This window comes from Atractosteus spatula, unplaced genomic scaffold, assembly GCF_055471065.1.
Source record: "Atractosteus spatula isolate fAtrSpa1 unplaced genomic scaffold, fAtrSpa1.hap1 Scaffold_159, whole genome shotgun sequence".
NCBI lineage: Eukaryota > Metazoa > Chordata > Actinopteri > Semionotiformes > Lepisosteidae > Atractosteus > Atractosteus spatula.
This window is the reverse complement of record NW_028296718.1, coordinates 31,051-47,092: the sequence shown is the minus strand read 5'-3', so window position 1 is coordinate 47,092 and position 16,042 is coordinate 31,051. Positions and strand designations below refer to the sequence as shown.

The following is a 16,042-nucleotide window of genomic DNA, read 5'->3' as shown; positions in this document are numbered from 1 at the left end:
CTGTGGCTCCATAGGAAGACAATCTTGCCTTTCTGTGTGTCGCTATGTTTCTGCCTGGGTCTTCTTCAGGCATTGTTCTGGAACACTGTGTCCATGCTGGCCTGTTTTTATCCTGTTTTGTAAGGGGCAGTGTGTTGTAGTTCCTCCTAGGGGGCTAGTTTGTATCCTATGGTCTGTGTTCCTTCTGTATGTTTCTGTACGAGTAGGTGCAGTTTCAGTTGGTGAATGGGTTTCTGCTTTCCCTGGTGGGGATTATGCATGGACCATTAACATCTCAATAGGAAATCAGGGTCTTTTTGTTTTCCTCCCTAGTAGGACTGTGCAAGCTGTGCGAGTTTCCATAGCTGATTGGTTTCAGTTATTCTTCTGTTTGTTGCGTGTTAGTATGGTGAAGAGTTCCAGTCCCTGTAGGGTCTGGCTATTGAGGAGAGGGGAACAAAGCTCCTTCTCCCAGATTTTATCCGAGAGGGGACCATCTGGGACAAGGAGAGCACTCTCCTTCCAACGACTAAAACCCTCCCGGTTTTTCTGATGTTCAGGTCTTGTGTAAAGATAGTATTAAGTCTTTTGATCCACTCCCTTTCCTTTTTCTTTCTTTCTATCTCTGTCCAGTTGGGGTTGCTTTCCAGTCCCGTGGTTCCTGATGTACCTGTGTTGTGTCAGCTGGGTTCGGATGGAGTTACCCGTTCCCCCCACATAGGTCACCCCGCACTTTTTGCACTGGATGCTGTAGATGGCGTTATTGATGTTTTCTGAGAGTGCCCTTTGCAACTGGAAGATTTCTTTAGTTTCTTTGTTTTGGATCATTGTTTTCTGTTATGAAATGTTTGGCTCTTGGTGTATATGATCTGTTTTGTACAGGTTTTAGCTTGCTTTGGACTAATTAATGCTGAAGGTTTTTGTTTTTTTCTGTGTGCAGATATGATTTTGTGCTCCCTCAGTATGTTTGTGTTTTCTAATATCATGGTTTTTGGTTGGTTTTTATGCTGAGTTGAGAATATGATGTGTTGAGGGGTATTTTTCTGTCATCTGGAGTTTTTCTATTTAGAAATGTTTGTGCCACATTTTTGAGGAAACTTTGTGTGTATCTTCTCTGGCATAAAGCTGGGAAGAGTGTGTATTTGGCTTCCTCAAAGTCTTGTTGTTGTGTACAGATTTTGTGGAAGTGTAGGAGTTGTGATTTTACCAGTCCTTTTAAAGTATGTTTTGGGTGGAAGCTATCCTTGTGCAGTAAGCCGTGTGAATGTGTCTTTGAAAAATACCTTGATGTCCAGTTTGTCTGTGTTGTTGAAGGAAGAAACCTTGTATGTGGTGGTGTCTAGGAAGTCTATCAGGCTACCATGCTTGGTGTATTTGAGTTTAATGGACCTGTGGTGTGTGTTGAGGGTGTTAATGATTTCTTGTAAGGCTTGATATGTGCTGCCTATATGTTTATTTTTTATATCTTTGCCCTGGGATGGACTGGTGTCCTTTCCAGGGTGTAGCCTGCCATGTGTCTATTTCTTGCCACGTTTTAAAGTGGAGTTACAATCTTACTATTTTTACAGTTTAAATTGACATTTACAAATGTATATTGAAGCAGCTACCCACCTGAACTACACTATGTCAGCATGTGTAGTCTGCAAAGGAACAAGTAATAGGTTTATTCCATACTGAAAAGAGAAGAGAGAAAACTCAATGTTTCGGCTGTGAAGCCTTCTTCAGGTGTGAGAAAGACAGGGCAGATTACAAAGATTAAATAGCACAGAAGAACAAAAGCTGGGAGAAGGGAGGAGGCAGGAGCAGCAGAGAGGCCACTCAGGAAGTGCAAAATGGAGAGAGGTGAAGAAAGGTGTGAAGTCAAAACCTGCAAGAGAATAGAGAAGATTACATTAAAATAAGTCAGTCATTGAGAGATCCTGGCTATTTGAGGTGAAAAGAAAAACTATGGGCTTGGAGAAATCTTTAACCTTCCCAGCCCTAATATGTTCTCTGAAGCATTCTCCTAGTCTCCTTTCGGTTTCCCAAATGTAGATAGCTGGGCATTTTTTGCAAGAGATACAGTAAATGAGATTCAGGATGTTGTCAGGGTTATCTGGAATTGTCCTGTGATGCCCTGATTGTCGTTAGATATGTATTTGCCAGTGATGCAGCGAGTGCTATTGCAGGGGAAGGTGCTGAGTGTGAGGGAGCTGTGAAGAAGAAGCTTATGTGGTGGTCAGCGATAAGAGATGATTGGGCGGTCGGAAAAAAGAGTACCAATGGAGGGATCGTCCTGTAAAATGTAGTCATTGTTAATGATGGTCCTGGGGATAGAAATTGGGTTAGGGTGGTAGGGAAGCACCGAGGGAATGCAGTTGTGAGACTGGGAGTTCCTGATTGAGTTGATGATCCGAGGGCTGTTTTTGGCCCGGGAGTAGAATAAAGCGACACTTTTCATCAAACATTTTGACAGGTACCACGCCCCCTTTTTCAGCCAATGGGAGGCCGCCATGGGCAGATGTCCTGCCCCCTTATCGGCCAATGGTGCAATGTTATGGGCGGATGTCCCGCCCCCTCGAGAGCCAATGGTGTGTCATAATGAGTGTTGTTGTCCCGCCTTCCACCCCTAGCAGCCCCAGGCCTCAGGGTCCAAATGCCCACCACCGCATCCCCTTCGATTTATAAATAAGTGTGTGAAAGAGCGTATTAGCAACGAGGGATGGAAGGTGATCATGTCTGCTGCAGGTTTGAATGCAATCTATTATAACCCTAGGGAATCGGCGGTGTGGGAAGTCTGGTGAGTGCCGCGAGTTTCTTGGGTGTGAGCGCACGCACGCACGCATGCACACTGACTGACTGAGTAAAGTGTCACAGAAAGAACTCGCAGGACAAATAGCATGTGAAATGTGAACCACTTTATTTCATCGGTAGGTTTTAAATTACAGAAACATCCCAGTATACACTTTTAAACTTTTCACACACATTACAGACTACTGCTTGCAATCGCCAATTAAATGTTGGTGCAGAAAATTAGTTGTAGCTATCGCCCCAACATTGTTCAGAAACTCAGCAGCATCTGAAAAAGCATTCATAACGCCCTTTCTCTTGCCATTTTTTATAGCCATGAACACCGAACTGGGCGACCCTAACAGAGCAAATAAATTAGCCTGAGTGATCAGAGGGACGGTGTTACCACAGGTTCTATGTAAAATACGTTGTATTTTGGAATACACACCGCTGAATCCGCCAGGCTTCAGTTTCTGATCTGAAAACATCAGAATCGCAGTAATTTCACTCATGTTCTTTACATGCACATCTATCTCTTTAACAAATTCAAGGACATTAGCATTCAGTTAATTGATTTTCATTTCAAGCTTTGCAGAAAGAAGAGTGTAAAGCACTTTTTGTAAGAATTCTTACGTATACATTCGAAATTTTTCGTTCTTCTCACAATGGCACACCTGTGTCTGTAAAACAGAGTGAAAGCTCTATTCACATTGCGAGTATTTCACAGCCCTGGTTTTACATAGATCTTTTTTCTTTTCTGTAAAAATAAGTATAAATAAGTATAAAATAAGTTTTGCAACGCACCAAAAGTCACGTGTAGTATTTTTCCATCTACCTTTACAAGTAAGGAGCGTACATTCTCATATGGCGAGCGGTCGTCAATTATTTTTCTCAGCAAGTGCTTTATAATCTGCTCAGTATCATCTGTAAAAGTATAGGCACCCAGGCCACTGGCGATGTACAGAACAGCCGATAAAATTCGGGCTAAACTGAGACACTTATAAATTTCTAATGCGGCAAACAACACATCTTTGTACTGTAACATGACCAGGGGAAGGGTCATTCATAACAGGTATTTTCGGAATGACCTACTTAAAATACTAGATATGGACCTTAGCAAAATGGCTGCCAAAAAGAATCAGCTGACCGGTAAATGGAAAGGGTCTACCCTGAGAAACAATGAGACACAGCTGAGCCGCATCAGGAACCGAAATATAAGTGCCCCGGAGGCAGTGAACAGGGCGGAAGCCGATAAGGTGAATGCGGTTTGGAGGAAAAGAGAGGAAAGAGGTGTATGTTAAAGATCGGGCTACAGAATAACGGACTACTGAAAGGAGAAAAGGTTTATGGTTTTTGGATTACGGACACTGGATAAAGATACATCGCGGATTGGCTTTATTACGGACTTTTGGAACTCGGATCGGATCAGGATTAAGGGAACGGATTACGGACTGTATTTGGAAGATAGTTGGAGGAAGAAAAGCCACGAAACTCAGGAAAGAAAAGTGTGGTGTGAGTACTACTTTCATTTACATAAACTTTCCCCCGGAGACACCACAGTACCCATCCGCGCACCCGACAACCAGGCATGTGTGACCCCGTTGACCTGGATGATTAATCAAACAGGCCGCGCATTCATCAACCACAACCCCCTTTAAACAATGGTTGAAGGTGCAACATACCACCCACTTTACAATCTGATCCATAGCATCGGGCTCATTAGAGCCATCGTTAGCTAAACTAGGTTGAACATTATCATTAATCACATTTTGGCGAACACACATGAACAGACACGAAACATTCAAGCTTGATGGTAGTTTGAAGATTGATGCATCGACCTCTTCGTTATTCTATTAAAGGAAAAAAGAAAAGGAAGGCTTAACAAAATAAATAGGCATGCTTTTTACCTAAAATATTTAAATTGTAATGCCTCTTTTGTGTTAGAGTTCTTTGTTTGCTTCGAACTTGCTGTGGTTTAATATTTACCATTTGTAGCAACTCTTCATCAGTCGTTGACGGACCCCCAACACCTGAATCGCCATCAGAGTTCACATGACAGCCACTGTCACACACCACTGAGTGCTGAGTCAGCTTTTGCTAAAAAGAAGACAAAGTGTTGAAAACGAAATACGCTAAACGCAGATTGAAACAACAATTCCACGATCAGAAAAAATATTTTAGCAACCTACTTCTTCAGTTTGCATAGCAGAGGAATCCGATGATTCACTACTCAAAGAAGCCATCTTCGCAGCAGTCAATATCGGGGCCTCACAGCTCAGGTGTCACACTTCAAAACTGGCAAGTCGGCTAATTTAAGCATAAACTCCAAATTTGTAACCATGCTCAAGACATTTTTCAAATGGTTGTGATGTTTTAGAACGCCCCACCATATCCCCCCGCCCCAAAATCACACGTGTTTTATCGAGAGTGAAAAGTAATCACGTTGAATTAAAATATGTAAGCTTATTTCAATGACAAATTCTCAACAACTTTTCAAAAGTTTGAAATGATTTTCCACGTACCGTGAACGTAAAGTCTTTAAACCTTAAAAATATTAACATGCAACCCAAGCCTCAAATGATGTGTGTTTCTCTAGAAAAGAAATTACATTGAATCAAAAAATGTAAAACTTATTTTATCTTTTGAGAAGAGCATTGTAGGGCGGGTCTTTATATTTTAGTGGATAGGTCATAAAAGTGTTAAAATAATTGAATAAGACACATTTAGCAGCGATAACTTATAAGCACGAGCAAAAATTGATCTTATAGATTATAGACGCTTATAGATTTTAACAATATAACAGACTTTACTAAAATGTTTACTTTTAAAATAAATATTACATCACAACATGTCCACACTCAGGCACCTGCCGTTAAAGGTTATGGGATGTAGAGATACAGTATATAAGGTTCATGATAAGAATAAATGGCTGGCGATAAACCTTTCCTCGATCCTTTGCGGACTTGTAAAACTGTTCATGATCAGAATAAAAAACGCTCACGCTATTACACAAGCACCCGTGTCTCGCCAAAGCTGACAAATAAACAGACGGAAAAGCCGCACTGCACGTGTGAACAGGGGAATGAGCGAGCGAGCGGGGATAGGGCGCCTCCTGCGCTTAAAAGCTTACAGCACCTGGTATTCCCAGGCGGTCTCCCATCCAAGTACTAACCAGGCCCATCCCTGTTTAGCTTCCAAAATCAGACAAGATCAGGCGTGCTCAAGGGGGTGTGGCCGTAAGCGAGAGCAGGGCTCACTGGCACCCTTCTTATAGAGAGGACAGCTCCGCCACATCTTTTACGACGCTGCTTTTTTTCCCTTGCGTTTTTCTCTTCTTCCCACGTTCTCTCTCTTCACTGCCTTCGTCCCCGCTCTATTTCACTTCAGCCTTTCACTCTTGCTTCCTTCCAATGAGGACGGAGCTGCGGGAGAAAGGGCGCTATAGAGGATCGCTGTGGAGAGCTGCTGCTGTGCTTTGACATCTGAGCTCTGTGGAAAATGATCTCAATACAATTCTGAAAAAGGCGACTCCCCGAACGCCAGCCGAACAAGTCTCCACAGCCGAAGCGCTGTGTCTCTTTTCAGCTGGCGATAAACCTTTCCTCGATCCTTTGCGGACTTGTAAAACTGTTCATGATCAGAATAAAAAAGGCTCACGCTAATACACAAGCACCCGTGTCTCGCCAAAGCTGACAAATAAACAGACAGAAAAGCCGCACTGCACGTGTGAACAGGGGAATGAGCGAGCGAGCGGGGATAGGGCGCCTCCTGCGCTTAAAAGCTTATAACACCTAGTACTCGCAGGCGGTCTCCCATCCAAGTACTAACCAGGCCCGTCCCTGCTTAGCTTCCGCAATCAAACGAGATCAGGCGTGCTCAAGGGGGTGTGGCCATAAGGGACAGCAGGGCTCACTGGCACCCTTCTATTAGAGAGGACAGCTCCGTCACCTCTTTTACGACGCTGCTTTTTTTCCCTTGCGTTTTTCTCTTCTTCCCACGTTCTCTCTCTTCACTGCCTTCGTCCCCGCTCTATTTCACTTCAGCCTTTCACTTGTAGCGGCAATGGTTGTTAATAAGACAGAATTAAGTGTTGCTGTGCTTTTTCAAATGAGGCCCCATCTCTCTGTTCATCTCTGTGGTGCAGCCACAGAGAAACTATTCATGCAGGCTGATTTAAAGATGTTTTCTTTTGATAAGGGACAGCTCCCAAATGGGGATGCACTTAGCTAAGCCTAGCTATCATGATCAATGGTCATCCATTGGCGCCTATCTTTCTAGGGTGTGCCAGATGGACATCTGGACTGCATTCCTAAGTGTCAGGAGTAAGTGACTCACATCTCACCTTCAACAACCAATCAGGGACTGGTAGGGCCGAGTAACCTACGTGGGACTCTGATGCCCATGGAACTTTCAGCCAATGAACGAGCTGAAGTTCCTCCAGGTAAAAACAGGCAACACAGAGGGCCTGAGAGACTATTTCCTGGACTTTTCTAAAGGGAATTCAAAGGAGAATTCCAGGGCAGGACGGCCCAGGAGCCAAAGGCTCCCAAGGGCAGGACATTCTCGCAGCGCGCCTCCTGACCATCCTAAGAGTCAGCCTGGACAACCACGGAACGACCAGTGTGTCCGAGTGCCAGAACTTTCCTTTGTTCTAAGAGTCTAGAGCGGAGGTTGCCAGAGAGTAACCAGAGGATCCACCTGAGGTAAGCACCAGCAGCAAGCCTTGTGAACAGGTCGGAACTGTGGACAGCTGAATCACTATTCAGAACTAGCGCTTCATCAGGAATGAACCGGTCCTCTTCCTGACTTGCTGGGACCCACAGTCATCTTTTCTCCTGTGCACAAACTTTGCTAGTTAAAGCCAACACTAACTAGCCGGTCAGTGAGCATCTGCAGCACAGCACAGCCTGGCACGGAGCCAAAGAGCCCGCAGGAGATCTGAATCCCCAGAGATTGGATGAGTATTCAACTTCAATGCATTACAGCTCAAGAATTCAATTGTTATCCCAACCAGTTGATATCAATTTTATTCCTAAGAGTTATGTACTTGTTTTGAGTATCTAATGTAGAAGTTGTAACCAAGTTCAATTACGAAACGGTCTAAATGAATGATATACTGAACTTATGTCCTCTTGATATATGTAACTCTTTGTAACTGAATGAATATATATCTTTTGTATTCTGAAAACCGTCACGATAAGATCTGTTAGGTTTACATGCATATTTTATGTATTAATAAATGTATCCTCGTGTATTAGTACCTGTGTGTGTGTGTGTGTGTGTGTGTGTGTGTGTTGTTTGAGTTATATCGCATGGTTGGATTCTAAGGCCATTAAAAGAATCCATTTCGTGATTTACGGCTACAATTAATAATTGTCCCCTTAAATGCCCAAATTCTACATTAGTATAGTGGCAAGTATCCCCGCCTGTCACGCGGGAGATTGGGGTTTGATTCCCCACCGGGGAGTAGCTTTTCTTTTACCTCCTTAGAGAAAGGACTGCCTTTCACTTCTCTGTTTTCTTTCACAGCGTCGTGCACCTTTTCATTGCTCTCGCTTTCAGAGCCTCCGCACGGCACACGACTCGACATCAGAAAGCACATTGAAGTGAAAGCAGGAAGCGCTGCGACATGCACTGTGCAGATCCTGCCACACTAAGAGGTGAGTGGGTCTGTTCGATGCACAAAGAACGCTTTGATAAGCGTCAAAGGCAAGTCATTCCGAGTTGGTCGTTTGTGTTTTCTGTTCAGACGCGAAATGCTGAAATGATCTCTCGGCTCCTCGGTTGTCATTTCTGCTCCGTAAAGAAATCACAGCACGCGTCGGCTTCCAGCACGGTGGGTCGGGACACGATGCCGGGGGTCGGAGAGAGCGATGTCTTCCTCGTTAGTATAGTGGTGATTATCCCCACCTGTCACGCGGGAGACTGGGGTACATCAGGACGCGCATTGGAGTGAAAGCAGGATGCGCTGCGACATGCACTGTGCAGATCCCGCCACACTAAGAGGTGAGTGGGTCTGTGCGATCACAGCGCTAGGCGAATCCCCAATCCCCTTTTGTGCGTGGCGACAAAAGAAGCCGGTCTGTTTCCGCCCAGTTTCGAACCAGGGACTTTTCGCGTGGGAGGCAAACGTGATAACCACTACACTACGGAAACGGTAGCAAACCCTTCCCAGCGGCCCAGTGCTGAGCTTCGCCAATGCGATTCAGCTGCTTCCAGTGCCTTTATTGGAGTGCGCTGATGGACCGTGCTCTCTCTCCAGAGACCAGCACGCCTGTCATGGACGGAGCAGGAAAAGCGGCGCCACATTCTACAGCCCTCTCCACGCAATCGACGAAATCGGGCTACTGAAGTGGAGAAAATCGCCTCTCCAGAAAGTGCAAATATCATCTTGGAGAGTATAAATCCTATTGCCGAAGGTCAGCCCTGTCTACCAGAGTAACCCTCCCACCTCCTGCAGCGATGATCAGCTCGTCTCACACGCGAGAAGTCTTCGGTTGGAAACAAGCGCCCCCTCTTCTCGCGCGTTTTGCACGTTCGAGTGGTTTTAATGCGGCTCCTTCGTACACGGTGCTGATCTTTTGGAAAGCAGGAGGCAAAACTGACACGTTCCCATACCGGGAGTCAAACCCGGGCCGCCTGGGTGAAAACCAGGAATCCTAACCGCTAGACCATATGGGAGCACACAACCCCGCTGTTCCGGGCATCATGCAAGCAAACTACATAAATATGAGAAAACACGCAAGAGAGTTGTCACTCAGAGTGTCGAAGGGTCGATGTATACTGGGGCTCAGTTGAAATGCAACGTCAGGACTTTTCCGAATTAGGTCACACGAAGAGAGCACAGCCTTTTCCGCCCTACCATGTGTGTATCGGTAACTCGCCGTGATCGTATAGTGGTCAGTACTTTGCGTTGTGGCCGCAACAACCCCGGTTCGAATCCGGGTCACGGCAGAATAGGGGCGTCTGCTTTTACTACTTGCGCGAATGAAGGCAAAAGAAAGCCAATCGATGTGAACGAACGGCGCTTTACAGAGGAGTACTGCCTGACTGGATCGTTGATGAACGACAGAGGCCACTCCGACCTCTTCTCGGTTTTCTTCAACGACTTACTAAGGATCTTCTTCACATTCGCCCATGCAGGGGAAGCCAGTTACACCAAAGCAAACGCAGGAAAGTGCATTTCAAGCAGAGACCAGGAGGGACTTGTTTACACCGAGAGTGGTCGGAGAATGGAACAATGCGCCCAGCCCTGTTGCTGGAGCCGATTCTTGATGAGATCTTGGGCTCACTGGATGCTAATCTTTCTGTTGTTCTTGCAGGTCCTGCGCTGCTTTTGAGCCGACAGAGCTCGTCCTGGTCTGTCGGCACAGCCCAATTGCAAATGATCGGCTCCGCGTACAGAAGGAACGTGCGTTTGGTACAAGAGTGCATGAAGGCACCGGAAATACATTGGGAACAAATGACCGGTCGCTCAAGACCTCTGTGAAGTACAGGAGCGTGCAACAAGAGGCTGTTTTCGCCCGGTCTCGAACCGGGGACCTTTCGCGTGTTAGGCGAACGTGATAGCCGCTACACTACGGAAACCTGCAGGGACCGCTGCTGGTGTCTCGCTTGCGTTTCGGGCTGAGAATGGGAAGCGTCACTTTAGGCAGGGGGCGCTGGAGAGAGGAACAAAGGGCGCGATGAAACAAAATGCCGAAACCCGGGATCGAACCAGGGACCTTTAGATCTTCAGTCTAACGCTCTCCCAACTGAGCTATTTCGGCAGTGCACAGAGCCCACAGCCACCTGCTCCAGTGGCATGAGCGCACCAAGAGGAGCGGGAGAGTGTTGCAGGAACGTCACTCAGAAGGAAAGCCACCCAGCTGCGCCCTCTGAGCTCTGTCCAGCGCATCTTCCTCGCATGGACTCCTGCCTGCGACGGCACGAAACAATTAGCAAGAACAGAACAGCACCCCATGGGTGTCTCATGACCACACCTTAGGTTGTGACACGTGCAGGTGTGAGGGGTTGCCGGGCTACTCTGGAGCAGAGCTTGGGCGGAGGGGGGGCGGGAAAGCAGACAAAGAGGTGACACCTCAAGGTCTGCACGATCACAGCTCTCCGCCGCCCCAGGCTTCCGCTCGATAAGCTACTGTACACACCCGCCCCTCCTCACACAGACCGTGGAAAAGCCCCCGAGTGGGAGGGCTCTCTCTTCCTCCCAGGAGCTCTTGGACACGACGCACAGACAGAGCGCGGGGAGCTGCCGCCTGCAAACACGGCTCCAGGCAGGACTCCACTCCGCAGGAGCCGCAGAGCAGAGGAGATGGGGGCAGCTTAGTTCCTGTGCAGAGACCTGAGCTGTTGTTGCTGCGGACGCTGTCTTTTCTGTTCTCGGGGTAGGAGTGAATGTTGAGTTGCCCTTAGAAATGAAGCAGAGCACTTCAACGGCACGGGTGTGTGTGTGTGCGTGCGCCCTGGTGATTCTGGGAGACAGATCGAACCTGGGCTAAAAGAGAGGGGGCTTAGCCCTCTTCCATTTGCTAGTTCAGAGTTGTACAACCCATTTGTATCTGCTAGGCGGCGCAGTCGTCGTGCACAAAGAACGCTTTGAAAAGCGTCAAAAGCAAGTCATTCTGAGTTGGTCGTTTGTGTTTTCCGTTCAGACGCGAAATGCTGAAATGATCTCTCGGCTCCTCGGTTGTCATTTCTGCTCCGTAAAGAAATCACAGCACGCGTCGCCTTCCAGCACGCTGGGTCGGGACACGATGCCGGGGATCGAAGGGTGTGATGTCTTCCTCGTTAGTATAGTGGCAAGTATCCCCGCCTGTCACGCGGGAGACCGGGGTTCGATTCCCCGACGGGGAGTAGAAAGCTTTTCTTTTACCTCCTTAGAGAAAGGACTGCCTTTCACTTCTCTGTTTTCTTTCACAGCGTCGTGCACCTTTTCATTGCTCTCGCTTTCAGAGCCTCCGCACGGCACACGACTCGACATCAGAAAGCACATTGAAGTGAAAGCAGGAAGCGCTGCGACATGCACTGTGCAGATCCAGCCACACTAAGAGGTGAGTGGGTCTGTTCGATGCACAAAGAACGCTTTGATAAGCGTCAAAGGCAAGTCATTCCGAGTTGGTCGTTTGTGTTTTCTGTTCAGACGCGAAATGCTGAAATGATCTCTCGGCTCCTCGGTTGTCATTTCTGCTCCGTAAAGAAATCACAGCACGCGTCGGCTTCCAGCACGGTGGGTCGGGACACGATGCCGGGGGTCGGAGAGAGCGATGTCTTCCTCGTTAGTATAGTGGTGATTATCCCCACCTGTCACGCGGGAGACTGGGGTACATCAGGACGCGCACTGGAGTGAAAGCAGGATGCGCTGCGACATGCACTGTGCAGATCCCGCCACACTTAGAGGTGAGTGGGTCTGTGCGATCACAGCGCTAGGCGAATCCCCAATCCCCTTTTGTGCGTGGCGACAAAAGAAGCCGGTCTGTTTCCGCCCAGTTTCGAACCAGGGACTTTTCGCGTGTGAGGCAAACGTGATAACCACTACACTACGGAAACGGTAGCAAACCCTTCCCAGCGGCCCAGTGCTGAGCTTCGCCAATGCGATTCAGCTGCTTCCAGTGCCTTTATTGGAGTGCGCTGATGGACCGTGCTCTCTCTCCAGAGACCAGCACGCCTGTCATGGACGGAGCAGGAAAAGCGGCGCCACATTCTACAGCCCTCTCCACGCAATCGACGAAATCGGGCTACTGAAGTGGAGAAAATCGCCTCTCCAGAAAGTGCAAATATCATCTTGGAGAGTATAAATCCTATTGCCGAAGGTCAGCCCTGTCTACCAGAGTAACCCTCCCACCTCCTGCAGCGATGATCAGCTCGTCTCACACGCGAGAAGTCTTCGGTTGGAAACAAGCGCCCCCTCTTCTCGCGCGTTTTGCACGTTCGAGTGGTTTTAATGCGGCTCCTTCGTACACGGTGCTGATCTTTTGGAAAGCAGGAGGCAAAACTGACACGTTCCCATACCAGGAGTCAAACCCGGGCCGCCTGGGTGAAAACCAGGAATCCTAACCGCTAGACCATATGGGAGCACACAACCCCGCTGTTCCGGGCATCATGCAAGCAAACTACATAAATATGAGAAAACACGCAAGAGAGTTGTCACTCAGAGTGTCGAAGGGTCGATGTATACTGGGGCTCAGTTGAAATGCAACGTCAGGACTTTTCCGAATTAGGTCACACGAAGAGAGCACAGCCTTTTCCGCCCTACCATGTGTGTATCGGTAACTCGCCGTGATCGTATAGTGGTCAGTACTTTGCGTTGTGGCCGCAACAACCCCCGTTCAAATCCGGGTCACGGCAGAATAGGGGCGTCTGCTTTTACTACTTGCGCGAATGAAGGCAAAAAAAAGCCAATCGATGTGAACGAACGGCGCTTTACAGAGGAGTACTGCCTGACTGGATCGTTGATGAATGACAGAGGCCACTCCGACCTCTTCTCGGTTTTCTTCAACGACTTACTAAGGATCTTCTTCACATTCGCCCATGCAGGGGAAGCCAGTTACACCAAAGCAAACGCAGGAAAGTGCATTTCAAGCAGAGACCAGGAGGGACTTGTTTACACCGAGAGTGGTCGGAGAATGGAACAATGCGCCCAGCCCTGTTGCTGGAGCCGATTCTTGATGAGATCTTGGGCTCACTGGATGCTAATCTTTCTGTTGTTCTTGCAGGTCCTGCGCTGCTTTTGAGCCGACAGAGCTCGTCCTGGTCTGTCGGCACAGCCCAATTGCAAATGATCAGCTCTGCGTACAGAAGGAACGTGCGTTTGGTACAAGAGTGCATGAAGGCACCGGAAATACATTGGGAACAAATGACCGGTCGCTCAAGACCTCTGTGAAGTACAGGAGCGTGCAACAAGAGGCTGTTTCCGCCCGGTCTCGAACCGGGGACCTTTCGCGTGTTAGGCGAACGTGATAGCCGCTACACTACGGAAACCTGCAGGGACCGCTGCTGGTGTCTCGCTTGCGTTTCGGGCTGAGAAAGGGAAGCGTCACTTTAGGCAGGGGGCGCTGGAGAGAGGAACAAAGGGCGCGATGAAACAAAATGCCGAAACCCGGGATCGAACCAGGGACCTTTAGATCTTCAGTCTAACGCTCTCCCAACTGAGCTATTTCGGCAGTGCACAGAGCCAACAGCCACCTGCTCCAGCCTTCCTGTATTGCGGCATGAGCGCACCAAGAGGAGCTGGAGAGTGTTGCAGGAACGTCACTCAGAAGGAAAGCCACCCAGCTGCGCCCTCTGAGCTCTGTCCAGAGCATCTTCCTCGCATGGACTCCTGCCTGCGACGGGCAGGAAACAATTAGCAAGAACAGAACAGCACCCCATGGGTGTCTCATGACCACACCTTAGGTTGTGACACGTGCAGGTGTGAGGGGTTGCCGGGCTACTCTGGAGCAGAGCTTGGGCGGAGGGGGGGCGGGAAAGCAGACAAAGAGGTGACACCTCAAGGTCTGCACGATCACAGCTCTCCGCCGCCCCAGGCTTCCGCTCGATAAGCTACTGGACACACCCGCCCCTCCTCACACAGACCGTGGAAAAGCCCCCGAGTGGGAGGGCTCTCTCTTCCTCCCAGGAGCTCTTGGACACGACGCACAGACAGAGCGCGGGGAGCCGCCGCCTGCAAACATGGCTCCAGGCAGGACTCCACTCCGCAGGAGCCGCAGAGCAGAGGAGATGGGGGCAGCTTAGTTCCTGTGCAGAGACCTGAGCTGTTGTTGCTGCGGACGCTGTCTTTTCTGTTCTCGGGGTAGGAGTGAATGTTGAGTTGCCCTTAGAAATGAAGCAGAGCACTTCAACGGCACGGGTGTGTGTGTGTGCGTGCGCCCTGGTGATTCTGGGAGACAGATCGAACCTGGGCTAAAAGAGAGGGGGCTTAGCCCTCTTCCATTTGCTAGTTCAGAGTTGTACAACCCATTTGTATCTGCTAGGCGGCGCAGTCGTCGTGCACAAAGAACGCTTTGAAAAGCGTCAAAAGCAAGTCATTCCGAGTTGGTCGTTTGTGTTTTCCGTTCAGACGCGAAATGCTGAAATGATCTCTCGGCTCCTCGGTTGTCATTTCTGCTCCGTAAAGGAATCACAGCACGCGTCGCCTTCCAGCACGCTGGGTCGGGACACGATGCCGGGGATCGAAGGATGTGACGTCTTCCTCGTTAGTATAGTGGCAAGTATCCCCGCCTGTCACGCGGGAGACCGGGGTTCGATTCCCCGACGGGGAGTAGAAAGCTCTTCTTTTACCTCCTTAGAGAAAGGACTGCCTTTCACTTCTCTGTTTTCTTTCACAGCGTCGTGCACCTTTTCATTGCTCTCGCTTTCAGAGCCTCCGCACGGCACACGACTCGACATCAGAAAGCACATTGAAGTGAAAGCAGGAAGCGCTGCGACATGCACTGTGCAGATCCCGCCACACTAAGAGGTGAGTGGGTCTGTTCGATGCACAAAGAACGCTTTGATAAGCGTCAAAGGCAAGTCATTCCGAGTTGGTCGTTTGTGTTTTCTGTTCAGACGCGAAATGCTGAAATGATCTCTCGGCTCCTCGGTTGTCATTTCTGCTCCGTAAAGAAATCACAGCACGCGTCGGCTTCCAGCACGGTGGGTCGGGACACGATGCCGGGGGTCGGAGAGAGCGATGTCTTCCTCGTTAGTATAGTGGTGATTATCCCCACCTGTCACGCGGGAGACTGGGGTACATCAGGACGCGCATTGGAGTGAAAGCAGGATGCGCTGCGACATGCACTGTGCAGATCCCGCCACACTAAGAGGTGAGTGGGTCTGTGCGATCACAGCGCTAGGCGAATCCCCAATCCCCTTTTGTGCGTGGCGACAAAAGAAGCCGGTCTGTTTCCGCCCAGTTTCGAACCAGGGACTTTTCGCGTGTGAGGCAAACGTGATAACCACTACACTACGGAAACGGTAGCAAACCCTTCCCAGCGGCCCAGTGCTGAGCTTCGCCAATGCGATTCAGCTGCTTCCAGTGCCTTTATTGGAGTGCGCTGATGGACCGTGCTCTCTCTCCAGAGACCAGCACGCCTGTCATGGACGGAGCAGGAAAAGCGGCGCCACATTCTACAGCCCTCTCCACGCAATCGACGAAATCGGGCTACTGAAGTGGAGAAAATCGCCTCTCCAGAAAGTGCAAATATCATCTTGGAGAGTATAAATCCTATTGCCGAAGGTCAGCCCTGTCTACCAGAGTAACCCTCCCACCTCCTGCAGCGATGATCAGCTCGTCTCACACGCGAGAAGTCTTCGGTTG

General features: G+C 48.9%; 8 non-coding genes and 2 pseudogenes across 8 annotated transcripts; 3 read left to right on the top strand and 7 right to left on the bottom strand.

The window, feature by feature from the left end:
* Nucleotides 1-5,871: 5,871 nt before the first annotated feature.
* On the bottom strand, nucleotides 5,872-5,990 carry LOC148809178 (5S ribosomal RNA; annotated as a pseudogene).
* Nucleotides 5,991-6,527: 537 nt separating this feature from the next.
* On the bottom strand, nucleotides 6,528-6,646 carry LOC148809177 (5S ribosomal RNA; annotated as a pseudogene).
* A 2,185-nt stretch (nucleotides 6,647-8,831) lies between these two features.
* Nucleotides 8,832-8,904, bottom strand: trnag-ccc (transfer RNA glycine (anticodon CCC)). Its single transcript has one exon. It is a non-coding gene; the product is annotated as a tRNA-Gly (tRNA).
* A 453-nt stretch (nucleotides 8,905-9,357) lies between these two features.
* Nucleotides 9,358-9,429, bottom strand: trnae-uuc (transfer RNA glutamic acid (anticodon UUC)). Its single transcript has one exon. It is a non-coding gene; the product is annotated as a tRNA-Glu (tRNA).
* Nucleotides 9,430-9,630: 201 nt separating this feature from the next.
* trnah-gug (transfer RNA histidin (anticodon GUG)) lies at nucleotides 9,631-9,702 on the top strand. The gene has a single exon. It is a non-coding gene; the product is annotated as a tRNA-His (tRNA).
* A 742-nt stretch (nucleotides 9,703-10,444) lies between these two features.
* On the bottom strand, nucleotides 10,445-10,517 carry trnaf-gaa (transfer RNA phenylalanine (anticodon GAA)). Its single transcript has one exon. It is a non-coding gene; the product is annotated as a tRNA-Phe (tRNA).
* A 1,012-nt stretch (nucleotides 10,518-11,529) lies between these two features.
* trnad-guc (transfer RNA aspartic acid (anticodon GUC)) lies at nucleotides 11,530-11,601 on the top strand. Its single transcript has one exon. It is a non-coding gene; the product is annotated as a tRNA-Asp (tRNA).
* A 2,051-nt stretch (nucleotides 11,602-13,652) lies between these two features.
* Nucleotides 13,653-13,725, bottom strand: trnav-aac (transfer RNA valine (anticodon AAC)). The gene has a single exon. It is a non-coding gene; the product is annotated as a tRNA-Val (tRNA).
* A 109-nt stretch (nucleotides 13,726-13,834) lies between these two features.
* trnaf-gaa (transfer RNA phenylalanine (anticodon GAA)) lies at nucleotides 13,835-13,907 on the bottom strand. Its single transcript has one exon. It is a non-coding gene; the product is annotated as a tRNA-Phe (tRNA).
* A 1,026-nt stretch (nucleotides 13,908-14,933) lies between these two features.
* Nucleotides 14,934-15,005, top strand: trnad-guc (transfer RNA aspartic acid (anticodon GUC)). The gene has a single exon. It is a non-coding gene; the product is annotated as a tRNA-Asp (tRNA).
* The last annotated feature ends 1,037 nt before the right edge of the window (nucleotides 15,006-16,042 follow it).